The 13075-nt window shown below is 42.6% G+C and overlaps 1 protein-coding gene across 1 annotated transcript in view; it reads left to right on the plus strand.

Moving 5' to 3' along the window:
* atrn (attractin) overlaps positions 1–13075 on the plus strand; it is a 376923-nt gene that overhangs the window by 317768 nt on the left and 46080 nt on the right. The gene's annotated exons all lie outside the window — the stretch shown is intronic.

Consider the following 13075-nt stretch of genomic DNA (forward strand, 5'->3'; position numbering starts at 1 on the left):
AGGGCCACTCAGCTGCAGACCATTTCACAGTCTTGGTTCAAACATGGACAAAAATGCTGAATTTCAGCAATGACATGCGAGTGACAGCCCTGGACATGAAGGCCACACTTTACCAAGTTAAAAATCACACAACACTAGGTTATAATCCAACAAGTTTAATTGGAATCACTAGCTTTCGAAGCACTGCCTCTTCATCAGGTGGTTGTCACCTTGGAATCAGCGCTTTGAAAGCTGGTGATTCCAAATAAGCCCGTTGGACTATAACTTGGTGTTGTGTGATTTTTAACTTGATAAAATGTTGCCTTCATGTCCAGGGCTGTCACTCTCATGTCATCGCTGAAATTCAGCAGTTTTATCCATGTTTGAACTGTAAAGAGGTCAGCAGCTGAGTGGCCCTAGCTGAGCACCAGTCAGCATTTTATTTCTAAGCAAAAGTTGCTTGATATCACTCTTGATGACTCATTCTATCTCTTTATTGATGATCAGGAGTAAACTGATGAGGCAGTGATTTGTCCTATTTCTTGTATGCACCTGTCCACCTCAGTCAAACACCGGCACCTCCAAGTGATGACATTTTACCAAGTGTGGCTTCAAGGAGTCCTAGAGTAAAACTGGAATCGATGCCTGTCAAGGGGCAAACTCTCTACCAGTTGAAGTCATACTTAGCAGGCACATGGGAAGATGTATGTGATTGTGGGAGGTTTGTCATCTCTGCCCCAAAACATCTCTTTCGGGGCTCCTCAGAATAGAGTCCTCGGCCCAACCTTATTCATCAATGATCTTTGCCCCATAATAAAGTCAGAAGTGGGGATATCTGCCAGTAATTACACAATGTTCAGCACTATTTGTCTCTTCTCGGATACTGAAGCACACAATGCTCAAATGCAGAAAGGTCAGGGCACTGTTCAAATTTGGGTTGAAATATGGCAAGTAACATTCGTGTCTCACAAGCCAGGCATTGACTATCTCCAATAAGAGACAATCTAAAGATTCTCCATTGTCAATTCACTGGCCTTACCAGCACTGAATGCTGGGTTTAGGGTTACTATTGACTCAAAGGTCAACTAGACTCACCACAAACAGTGCCTACAAGAGCAGGTCAGAGGCCAGGCATATTATCGTGAGCAACTCACCTCCTCAAAGCTTGTTCACAATTTACAAGGCACAAGTCAGGAGTGTGATACTGTGCTCTCCACTTGCTTGGATGGGTGCAGCTGTAACAACACTGTAGTGGGCGGCACAGTGGTTAGCACTGCTGCCTCACAGCGCCAGAGACCCGGGTTCAATTCCTGCCTTAGGCGACTGACTGTGTGGAGTTTGCACGTTCTCCCCGTGTCTGCGTGGGTTTCCTCTGAGTGCACTGGTTTCCTCCCACAGTCCAAAGATGTGCGGGTCAGGTGAATTGGCCATGCTAAATTGCCCGTAGTGTTAGGTAAGAGGCAAATGTAGGGGTATGGGTGGGTTGCGCTTCGGCGGGTCCGTGTGGACTTGTTGGGCCGAAGGGCCTGTTTCCACACTGGAAGTAATCTAATCTAATCTAAACTCAGAAGCTTGACATCCTTCAGGACAACTTAGCCCATATGATTGGCATCACATCCACAAGCATTTATTCCATCTGCCACCAATGCTCTATGTACAATCTACAAGTTGAACTGCAGAAATTCACCAAAGATTCTTAAATCTGCATGTTCCAATTCCAAGATCACTTCCCCAAAAGGGCAAGGGCAGCATATACATAGGAACACCACCACCCTGCAAGTTCTCTCCCAAGCCACTCACTATCCTTATTTAGAAATATATCACTATTCCTTCACGGTTGCTGAGTCAAAATCCTGGAATTGCCTTTGTAAGGGCACGTACTTTTCTGTCTGCTTCATTTTGCTGAATAGAGGGTGACACATATGGTTTACTGATCCACTGGACGTTTCCAGGAGTTCAATGATTACAAACAACACATTTGCTATCTTTGCAACCATTTCTTTTAAAATCCGAAACAAGCCTCTCCCAAATTGTGCAAACACAGCTGAAAGAACCGATTTCTATACAATTTACTACTGCTCCAGGATCCATGAGAGAAGTCCCTAGTTTGGACACAGATGCATTCAGTATTTCGCAGAACACTGTCAACTGCATATCAGTTACTTTTAAAGACCAGAAGCCTCTGTTTCTGGCCTGTTGTTTGATGTCTTGGGTTAGGAAGCTTTCCTTCAAAAGAATTCCTAAATGGCCTATTATAGAGCTGAAAGAGAAAATGCTGGAAAATCTCAGCAGGTCTGGCAGCATCTGTAAGGAGAGAAAAGAGCTGACATTTAGAGTCTAACTGACCCTTTGTCAAAGCTCACAGGTGCTGCCAGACTTGCTGAGGTTTTCCAGAATTTTCTCTTTCACTTTCAGATTCCAGCATCCGCAGTAATTTGCTTTTATCCCGGCCTATTATACATTATCCCTTGATAAATGGTGAATTGGTCTCTGTAAACTGCGAAATTCAAGTGGTCTTAAAATTAGCCATTAAACAAACTAATGGCTGGGGAAATTGGACAGATTAGTTGTTAGGAACTCTTCCCTTTGATGAAGAGACAGAAGCACAGGGGCACCTTTCTTTTCACACAAGTTGTTAAGATCTGGAACTCAGTGCTTGATAGTGTGATGGAAGCAGATTCAATCATGGCTTTCAAAGGATGTTGGCCACCATAAATTACAGCATATAAATTAACCCATCTAATGGACCCAGGGTCATGTTTTCGCATATACTCGCACACAATTGATTCCCTTTTTACAGGCACAAGCTTGAGTAGTTAGGTGCAATTTGTTGCTCTGCAAATGCACGTTTTACTTACCTGTACATTGAGCCAATGTCGACGGGATCAAGCTAGGAGTGTGGGTTATGTAATGAAGATGTGCAGGAGTGAAAGAAGGATAGATCAATGACCTTCCAAAGTATCCTGTGTTGGTGGTTCACTTTTATTCTAATTGCATGTGTTAACCCCCTGTTTTTTCAGGAATTTTTAAATGCTTCATTGTTTTATTTAATTGCTGGAAGTATACTGGCATTTATCTTGAGAGAAGAATGCCAAGTCTGTAGGATAAAAGGTTTTAGAGGAATGGGATGAGGTGAATTGCTCTTGCAGAGATTGTCTTGGACACAAAGATCCATGCTGTTATTTCATTTCTGATTCTACAAATTGATGTGGCTTTTCCAACTTATTTTTTTGTTCAGCTGTAACTTTTAAATTTTTCAAAGTTAGGCTTGATATTGATTCTGAAAAATTGCTTTCTTTGTTTGCAGTGAACTCTGCTTAAACTCAATTACAGCAGCCGAAGCTTGACATATTACTAAGATCTGAGCTCAGGTGGATCAATATGGAAAGCATGTGCTTTAAGGAATCCCATATTCAACTGCCTTTCCACCACTATGTAGTATCAGGATGAGCCACAGTCTGTTGAAACCAGTAATTATGTCCAAAAATGGTGACACATCAAAGACTAAGACAAATCCACCGCAGTAGCTGAGATGATCCACAGCGTTCTAAATAAAACCATTTGTAAACTATCAATTTTTCCTCCCTTTCAATTTAGGCAGATAAAATTTACATTCATCTTTGCCAAAAACTAATCAGTTCTTCCTTGAGCCATGCCGTATCAGTATACAACACTTAATTGAAATCCATCCATTAGCTTTGAGATATGGTATTTACCATCAAACAGGGGAACAAAAGGCACAAACATTGTCACCACCCACCCTCAGTGACAAAGATAATTAAATGAAATACTTTTGAGGCTGGTTAGGTTTGGATATCTCTGTCACAACTGTTGAAGCAGAGTTCATGTTGAAGAGCAAGTAGGAGAGTATAAATAAACTAGCTGGTTGAAGGAGAAAAATACTGATGCAAGCTAAGTGGCTTATTTCTGTAGGAAGCATTCTGTGATCCAGGATAATTAATATGTGCTCTCAATTATAACATTGTGTCTTTGCTTGACTCATAAGGGCTCTTAAAGTGGGATGGAAGAGCATCTGTTTCTACAGTTGATGTTTGCCTGAGTTATTGTGATGGTGGAGTACTGTTTTTCAAGTGGGGTGTTAAATTAACATCAAATATGTGTTCACCCACCATTCCTTTCACCTCTCATTTGAAAATCTCTATTATCTATCATTTTCTCTAACTTTGATTAAAAACATTTCTCTGAGATGGTGAGGATGATAGTGTCTGCAGAGGTGAGTGGGAAAAGATTTAGCAGGTATAATGCGTCAATGTGTAAGGTTATGCACTTCAGAAAGAATAGAGGTGCTGAATTTTATTTAAATAGAAGAAGACTGCAGAAATCTGCAGCACAGGGATTTGAAAGTCTTTGTGCAGGAATCACAATGAAATCTCATACAAGTTCACTGGGTAATGGGGAAGCAAATGGATTTTTGGTTTTTATTTAAAGGAATCTGGAGAACTAAGATAGTCTTGCAAAAACTATACAAGGCACAAGTCAAATTACATCTGGATTGCTGGGAATAGTTTTGGCATAGATTTATATATTTGTGAAAGATATATTGACAGTGGACATAGCTGAGGAATGTTCACCAGGGTGATTCCTAGAAGGATTTTCTTGTGAGGAAAATACATCTACAGCCTCTGGACTGCAGCAGCTCAAGAAGGCAGCTCACCACCACCTCAAGGGCAGCTAGGGACAGGCAATAAATGCTGGCCAGCCAGTGATGTCAACATCCCACCAGTATATTTTTTTTAAAAAGTTTGGGCCTGTACTCATTGAAGTTTAGAAAAATAACAGGAAACCTAACAGAAACACACATGATTCTTAGGGGACTTGTCAGGGTAGATATAGAGAGATTGATAAGGCAAAAGTGAGGACTGCAGATGCTGGAGATCAGAGTCCAGATTAGAGTGGTGCTGAAAAAAAACAGCAGGTCAGGCAGCAGCATCGGAGGAACAGAAAAATCAACGTTTGAGCATTCCTGATGAAGGGCTTTTGCCCAAAACGTTGATTTTTCTGTTCCTCGAATGCTGCCTGACCTGCTGTGCTTTTCCTGCACCACTCTAATATGGAGAAGTTGATATGCTTGTGGAAGAGTCCTGAACCAGAGGGGATAATCTCAAGAAAGGGTTGCTCATTGAAGTTCCAGATGAGGAGGATTTTTTCTTAGAGAGCAGTGAACTTGTGATTTTTTTTAACCACCGAGCACAGCTGAGACTGGATCTTAAGTTTCTTCAAAGCTTAGATAGCATTTTAATCAGTGAGGACATCCAGGGTTATGGAGACAAGAAAGTGGAGTTGAGGATTATCAGAGCAGCCCAATTGGACACAACTTGACTGAAGGAACAAAAATACCACCCTTTTCACTTGCGATGCTATATCCTCAGTAAAACTATTACTCTGCCTTACCCTCTCATTTCTCCAGTGTGGTTCTTGTCTCTGCTCCTTGAAGTCACTGAGTCACAAACTTGAACAAAAACTGGTAATTGCTGGATTATTTCCTGCGCCATATGCGACTGAATACAAAAATAGGAGATGTGTGACTGGACAGAGAGTGTAGGAGGGAGGACTTTAGATTTCTGGGAATTTGGGACTGACTTTGGGGATGGTGGGGCCTGCCCAAGATAGATGGGTTATATCTGAACCGGATGCAGCCAGGTATCCTTGCAAAGGGGTTGGTAAGTGCTGTTGGGGAGTGTTTAAACTAAGTTGGCAGAGGGTGGGATCCAGCAGGGGAAGATTAATGGTCAAAATTGGAAGAGACAGCAAGTGAGTAAAAAAGACATAGACATTGTAGGCCAGATAAAGCACAAGGGGCTTTTGCAATATTTATATTGTAATTATTAATGCTAGGATTCTGAGGAACAAGGCGCATGGAATAACGGTATAAATTAAAACATTAGGGTACGAAGCTGTTGCTATCTTTGAGGCTTCATTGTGAGAGGGACTGGACTGGCTGCTCAATATTGCAGAGTACAGGATCTTCACTTGAAACATGGAAGGTAACAAAAGTGGAGAAGATATTGCAATGTTGGTCAGGAAGAAAGGAAGGATGAGATGTTAGAAGGCTCCTCCAGTGAAGCTATTTTGGAGAGAATCGCATTGCTGGGAGTGGACTATATTTGATTGAAATAAAAGAGCAGATATGTAGCCAAATTTCAGGGAAGAGTAGAAAGTATTAGGGTAGTGATAGGGGATTTCAATATCCCGAACATGTCGTGGGGTATTCATTGTGCAAAATGCTTGGAGGGAGCAAAGTTCTTAAAATGTACCAAGATCAGCTTTTTCAGCCAGTACGTAGAAGGCCCGATAAGAGACAGGGCAGTCCTGGACTTCATATTAGGTAATGAAGCTAGGCAAGTGATTGAATGTTAGTGGGTGAGTGGATAGTATTCATACCTCTATTCAATTCAAAATTTTTTTGAAAAGGATGAGAATTGGCCTGACTTCAAAATTCTCAACTGGGAGAGGGCTGATTTGTAGTCCATCTGACCCTCTACTTCCCAGGTTCCTTCTGTTCATAATGTATTCCCTTGCCTTTGTTTGTTCTGTTCAAATGTAAAACTCACATTTATCTGGATTGAAATCTATCTGTCACTGATTAATTCATTTATATCCTCCTGTAATCATAGAGTCATAGAGATGTACAGCATGGAAACAGACCCTTTGGTCCAACCTGTCCATGCCGACCAGATATCCCAACCCAATCTAGTCTCACCTGCCAGCACCCAGCCCATCTCCCTCCAAATTCTTCCCATATACCCATCCAAATGCCATTTATATGTTACAATTGTACCAGCCTCCACCGCTTTCTCTGGCAGCTCATTCCATACACGTACTCTATGTGAAAAAAGTTGCCCATTAGGTCTCTTTTTTATATCTTTCCCCTCTCACCCTAAACCTATGCCCTCTGGTTCTGGACTCCCCGACCCCAGGGAAAAGACTTTGCCTATTTATCCTCTCAATGCCCCTCATGATTTTGTAAACCTCTATAAGGTCACCCCTCAACCTCCAAAGCTCCAGGGAAAACAGCCCCAGCCTACTCACCTCTCCCTATTAGCTCAAATCCTCCAACCCTGGCAACATCCTTGTAAATTTTTTCTGAACCCTTTCAAGTTTCACAATATCTTTCCAATGGGAAGGAGACCAGAATTGCACGCAATATTCCAACAGTGGCCTAACCAAAGTCTTGTACAGCCGCAACATGAACTCCCAACTCCTGTACTCAATACTCCGACCAATAAAAGAAAGCATATCATACACCTTCTTCACTATCCTAGCTACATGCGACTCCATTTTTAAAGAGCTATGAACGTGCACTCCAAGGTCTCTTTGTTCAGCAACACTCTCTAGGACCTTACCATTAAGTGTATAAGTCCTGCTAAGATTTGCTTTCCCAAAATACAGCACCTCACATTTATGTGAATTAAACTCCATCTGCCACTTCTCAGCCCATTGGCCTATCTGGTCAAGATCCTGTTGTAATCTGAGGTAACCTTCTTTGTTGTCCACTACACCTCCAATTTTGGTGTCATCTGCAAACTTACTAACTATACCTCTTATGCTCGCATCCAAATCATTTATGTAAATGACAAAAAGTAGTGGACCTAGCACCGACCTTTGTGGCACTCCACTGGTCACAGGCCACCAGTCTGAAAAATAACCCTCCACCACCACCCTCTGTCTACTACCTTTGAGCCAGTTCTGTATCCAAATGGCTAGTTCGCCCTGTATTCCATGAGATCTAACCTTGCTAATCAATCTCCCATGGGGAACCTTGTCGGATGCCTTACTGAAGTCCATATATCTTCGTCAATATCGACCACCCCAAGAATTATTGTATCATCTGCTAACTTACTGAGCAAGGTTAGATTTCATGGAATACAGGGAGAAGTAACCATTTTGGATACAGAACAAACTCGAAGGTAGAAGACAGAGGGTGGTGGAACAGGGTTGCTTTTTAGACTTGAGGCCTATGACCAGTGGTGTGCCACAAGGATTGGTGCTGGATCTACTACTTTTTGGCATTTACATAAATGATTTGGATGTGAGCATAAGAGGTACAGTTAGTAAGTTTGCAGATGACACCAAAATTGGAGGTGTAGCCTGCCGAAGCGCAACACACCCATAACCCTACATTTACCCCTTACCTAACCAAGCTAAATTGCCCAAGCTAAATTTACCAAGCTAAATTGCCCGTAGTGTTAGGTAAGGGGTATGGGTGTGTTGCGCTTCGGCGGGTCGGTGTGGACTTGTTGGGCCGAAGGGCCTGTTTCCACACTGTAAGTCTAAGTCTAAGTAAGTCTAAGTCTAAGTCTAACACTACGGGCAATTTAGCATGGCCAATTCACCTGACCTGCACATCTTTGGACTGTGGGAGGAAACCGGAGCACCCAGAGGAAACCCACACAGACACAGGGAGAACATGCAAACTCCACACAGTCAGTCGCCTGAGGCGGGATTTGAACCCGGGTCTCTGGCGCTGTGAGGCAGCAGTGCTAACCACTGTGCCACCGTGCCGCCCACTTGTGGATGTGGTGCCAATTAAGAGGGCTGCTTTGTTTTGGGTGGTATTAAGCTTTTTGAGTGTTGTTAGAGCCATACTCATTTAGTAAAAAATGAGGTCTGCAGATGCTGGAGATCACAGCTGAAAATGTGTTGCTGGTCAAAGCACAGCAGGCCAGGCAGCATCTCAGGAATAGGGAATTTGACGTTTCGAGCATAAGCCCTTCACTCATTTAGGCAATCCATGTTATAGGAGGGATGTGATATTACTGGAGAGTATGCAGAGGAGATTTACCAGGATGTTGCCTAGGCTGGAGACTTTCAGTTATGAAGGGTGTTCAGATAGACTGGGATTGTTTCCCTAAGGGCAATAAACTTAAGAGAGGGAACATGATTGAGAGGTACAAAATAATGGGGGGCATAGATAATAGTCAGGAAGAAACTTTCCCCCTTGATGGAAGGATCGTTGACTAAGGGGGACATAAATTTAAGCTAAGGATCAGAATGTTTAGAGCTATGTTGGGGGAAACAACATTTTGACTCAGGAGAGTGAGAATTTGGAATACTGACTCTCGGCTATGAATTTATTTCAGGAAAAATGTTTAACCATCCACTATTGGCTAGGTCACTTTTAACACTGTCAGATCATGCTCTTAGAATTGATAGTAATTGCAACATATAAGAACATCCTGGATTGTGAAGGTGCTCTTAAATCACTGTCCCCTGTCTCCTCCAGCAACAAGTGCAAGGAACCCAAGGATGACTTCAGTAAGGTAAAAGTACCAGAGCAGGAATGTCATGTTGCAATTGTACAGAGCCTTGGTGAGATCACATTTCGAGCATTGTGTGCAGGTTTATTCTCCTTCTCTGAGAAAGAATGGCTATGTTGGGAGTGCAACAAAGATGTACCAGACTGAGACCTGGATTGACCTATGAAGCGAGACTGGATTGGTTAGCAGTTTATTCATTGGAGTTTAGTAGAATGGGGTGGAGGAGATCACATAGAAACCTATAAAATTCCAGACAAGGTAAATGCAGGAAGGATCTTCCCAGTGACCAGGGAATCCAGGACTAAGAGTCAGTGTTAGGATATGGGGTAGACCATTTAGGACTGAGATGAGGAGAAATTCTTTCACCCTGTGACTGCAATTCACTGCCTTAGAAAGCAGTTGAGACCAAAACGTTAAATGTTTTCAAGAAGGAATTAGATATAGTTCTTAGGGTTAAAGGGATCACAGGATATAGAATAAAAGCGGGAACAGGATACTGTGTTGGATGATCATGTTGATTGGCAGACCAGGCTGAAAGGACTGAGTGGAGAAAGTGAGGACTGCAGATGCTGGAGATCAGAGCAAAGGCGCAGCAGGTCAGGCAGCATCCAAAGAGCAGGAGAATCGACGTTTCGAGCATGAGCCCTTCTTCAGGAAAGGGCTGAATGGCCGACCTCATTCCTATTTTCGATGTTTCAATGAATCTCTCCATTCAGCCTTCACCCATGTCACAGTGATTCTTGTCAAAATCCCAAATGGCACTTGAATTTGTGACAACAGTAAACATTCTCTCTTTGTCTATCTTCACCTTTCTGCAATCCTTGATACGGTTGATCATGCCATTTTTTTTCCAACTCCTTTCCACTGTTCTCAAATGGTTCCATTCTTGTTTATCTAATCACATCTAAGGTTATAATTTGCACTTGTATTTTGTCCTGCTTCAGTACTGTTTTCTTTGTATCTTCTGAGGAGCAATTCTTGATCCTACCTATTTCTCAGCTACATGTTGCCCTTGGCACTGTAATCTAAAAGCAACGTTTTAGTTTTCACATTATCTTGCTCAATTCCTTCACTGTTTCTGAATTATCAGGCTGCTTATTCGTTATCCATTTTTTTGGGATAGGCTGAAATTTTCTTCACCAATGGGAAGACCAAAGCCATTGTTTTTTGTCCCTACTGACTTTGTTAGCTACCATCTTCACTCCCTCCCCTCGTAACTGTCTGATATTAAACTAGTCTGTTGCAATTGGGTCAAAATCCTGGAATTGAGTAGCTTCAAATGACTTAAAGTCATAGAGATGTACAGCATGGAAACAGACCCTTCGGTCTAACTCATCCATGCTGACCAGATATCCCAACCCAATCTAGTCTCATCTGCCAGCACTTGGCTCATATCCCTCCAAATCCTTCCTATTCATATACCTATCCAAATGTTGCAATTGTACTAGCCTCCACCACTTCCTCTGGCAGTTCATTCCATGCACGTACCACTCTGTGCATGAAAAAGTTGCCCTTAGGCCTCTTTTATATCTTTCCCCTCTCACCCTCAACCTATGAAGGGCTCTGGCCCGAAACGTCGAATTTCCTGTTCCTTGGATGCTGCCTAATCTGCTGTGCTTTAACCAGCAACACATTTCCACCCTCAACCTATGCCCTGTAGTTCTGGACTCCTCCACCCCAGGGAAAAGACTTTGTCTATTTATTGTATCTGTGCCCCTCATGATTTTATAAACTTCTATAAGGTCACTCCTCAGCCTCTGCTCCAGGGAAAACTGTCCCAGCCTGTTCAGCGCCTCCCTATAGCTCAAATCCTCCAGCCCTGGCAACATTCTTGGAAATCTTTTCTGAACCTTTTCAAGTTTCACAACATCTTTCTTATAGGAAGGAGACCAGAATTGCACGCAATATTCCAAAAATGGCCTAAACAATGTCCCGTACAGCCACAACATGACCTCCCAACTCCTTTCATCAATGCTCTGACCAATAAAGAATTGTATACCGAAAGCTGCCTTCACTATCCTATCTAACTGCGACTCTACTTTCAGCAACACTTTCTAGGACCTTACCCTAAACTGTATGAGTCCTGCTCTGATTTGCTTTTCCAAAATACAGCACCTCACATTTATCTAAATTAAACTCCATCTGCCACTCCTCAGCCCATTGGCTCATCTGATCAAGATCCTATTGTAATCTCAGATGTTAACTACAACTCCAATTTTGGTGTCATAGGCAAACTTACTAACTATACTTCATTTGTTCACAACCAAATAATTTCTATAAATCTGCATCTCCTATTCCTCAAGGCGAAACCTCGACCAATCAAAGACAAACATGTAGGTGTAAACTTTAAGCCAAGCAAAGATGTGTGGGTTAGGTGAATTGGTCGTGCTAAATTACCCATAGTGTTAGGTGAAGGGGCAAACGTGGGGGAATGGGTCTGGCTGGGTTGCTCTTCGGAGGATCGGTGTGGACCTGTTGGGCTGAAGGGCCTGTTTCCACACTGTAAGTAATCTAATCTAATCTAATCTTTGCAGTTGACGCTCATTATACGAATTATATTTTCTGTGGCAATGCCTGTACTATTTACAGTCCATTTACCTACCAGCTAACACTTGCTTTTCATACAGTATTGTGTTCACCTGTATATTACTATTGAGTGCAAGATGAAAATGTAGAGTAAAAAGTGAGGTCTGCAGAAGCTGGAGATCAGAGCTGAAAATGTGTTGCTGGTTAAAGCACAGCAGGTTAGGCAGCATCCAAGGAACAGGAAATTCGACGTTTCGGGCCAGAGCCCTTCATCAGGAATGAGGAGAGTGTGCCAGGCAGGCTAAGATAAAAGGTAGGGAAGAGGGACTTGGGGGAGGGAATTTCTCCAGTTTCCTCATTTCCCCTCCCCCTACCTTGTCTCAGTCGGTTCCCTCAACTCAGCACCGCCCTCCTAACCTGCAATCTTCTTCCTGACCTCTGCGCCCCCACCCCACTCCGGCCTATCACCCTCACCCTGACCTCCTTCCACCTATCACATCTCCATCACCCCTCCCCCAAGTCCTTCCTCCCTACCTTTTATCTTAGCCTGCCTGGCACACTCTCCTCATTCCTGATGAAGGGCTCTGGCCCGAAACATCAAATTTTCTGTTCCTTGGATGCTGCCTAACCTGCTGTGCTTTAACCAGCAACACATTTTCAGCAGTGCAAGATGAAAATCTTTGGCAAAGTTTGTATGTTTCAACAATGTTGAGTATTAGTGTTGATGTAGCAGCATTCTCAGAATCAGAATTCAAAGAAATTACCAGCATCCTCGATAATGAGCTCACTATTAAATGTAAAGGCACAAAACGCAGAGAAAACTTTAATTTTCTGGTCACCCATCATATTTAAGTTAAATTAACTGAAAACAACAAACATAAGTTTGGAGCAAACTTTTTTCGACATAACTAACGTAGACTTCATCACATTAATTTGCATGGACAAAGATAATGCTGATTGATGGGTCACTGAACTCAAAATGTTCAGTCTGTTTTTCACTCCGAGGTGCTTCTAGTTTCTCCAACACTTTATCTTTGTTTCAAACCTCCAGCATCTACATTCTTGGTTTTATTAATTTGCAAGGAGTTTGATACCTCAGTAACTGCTGATTTTCCTGGTTTTCATGCAGCTAGATCCTTTTGTTGACAGGTTTAAAACTTATTATTCCCATTGCAGCTTCCCTCACTTTATAGCCACTGGCTTCCCACACCATGTTGCCTGTTCGGCTACTTGATTTTATCCCTCCCACTTTACAGACATCCCTGCACCCCCCAAATTACCACCACAGTCAC

Source organism: Hemiscyllium ocellatum, chromosome 1 (genome assembly GCF_020745735.1).
Source record: "Hemiscyllium ocellatum isolate sHemOce1 chromosome 1, sHemOce1.pat.X.cur, whole genome shotgun sequence".
Taxonomy (NCBI): Eukaryota; Metazoa; Chordata; class Chondrichthyes; order Orectolobiformes; family Hemiscylliidae; genus Hemiscyllium; species Hemiscyllium ocellatum.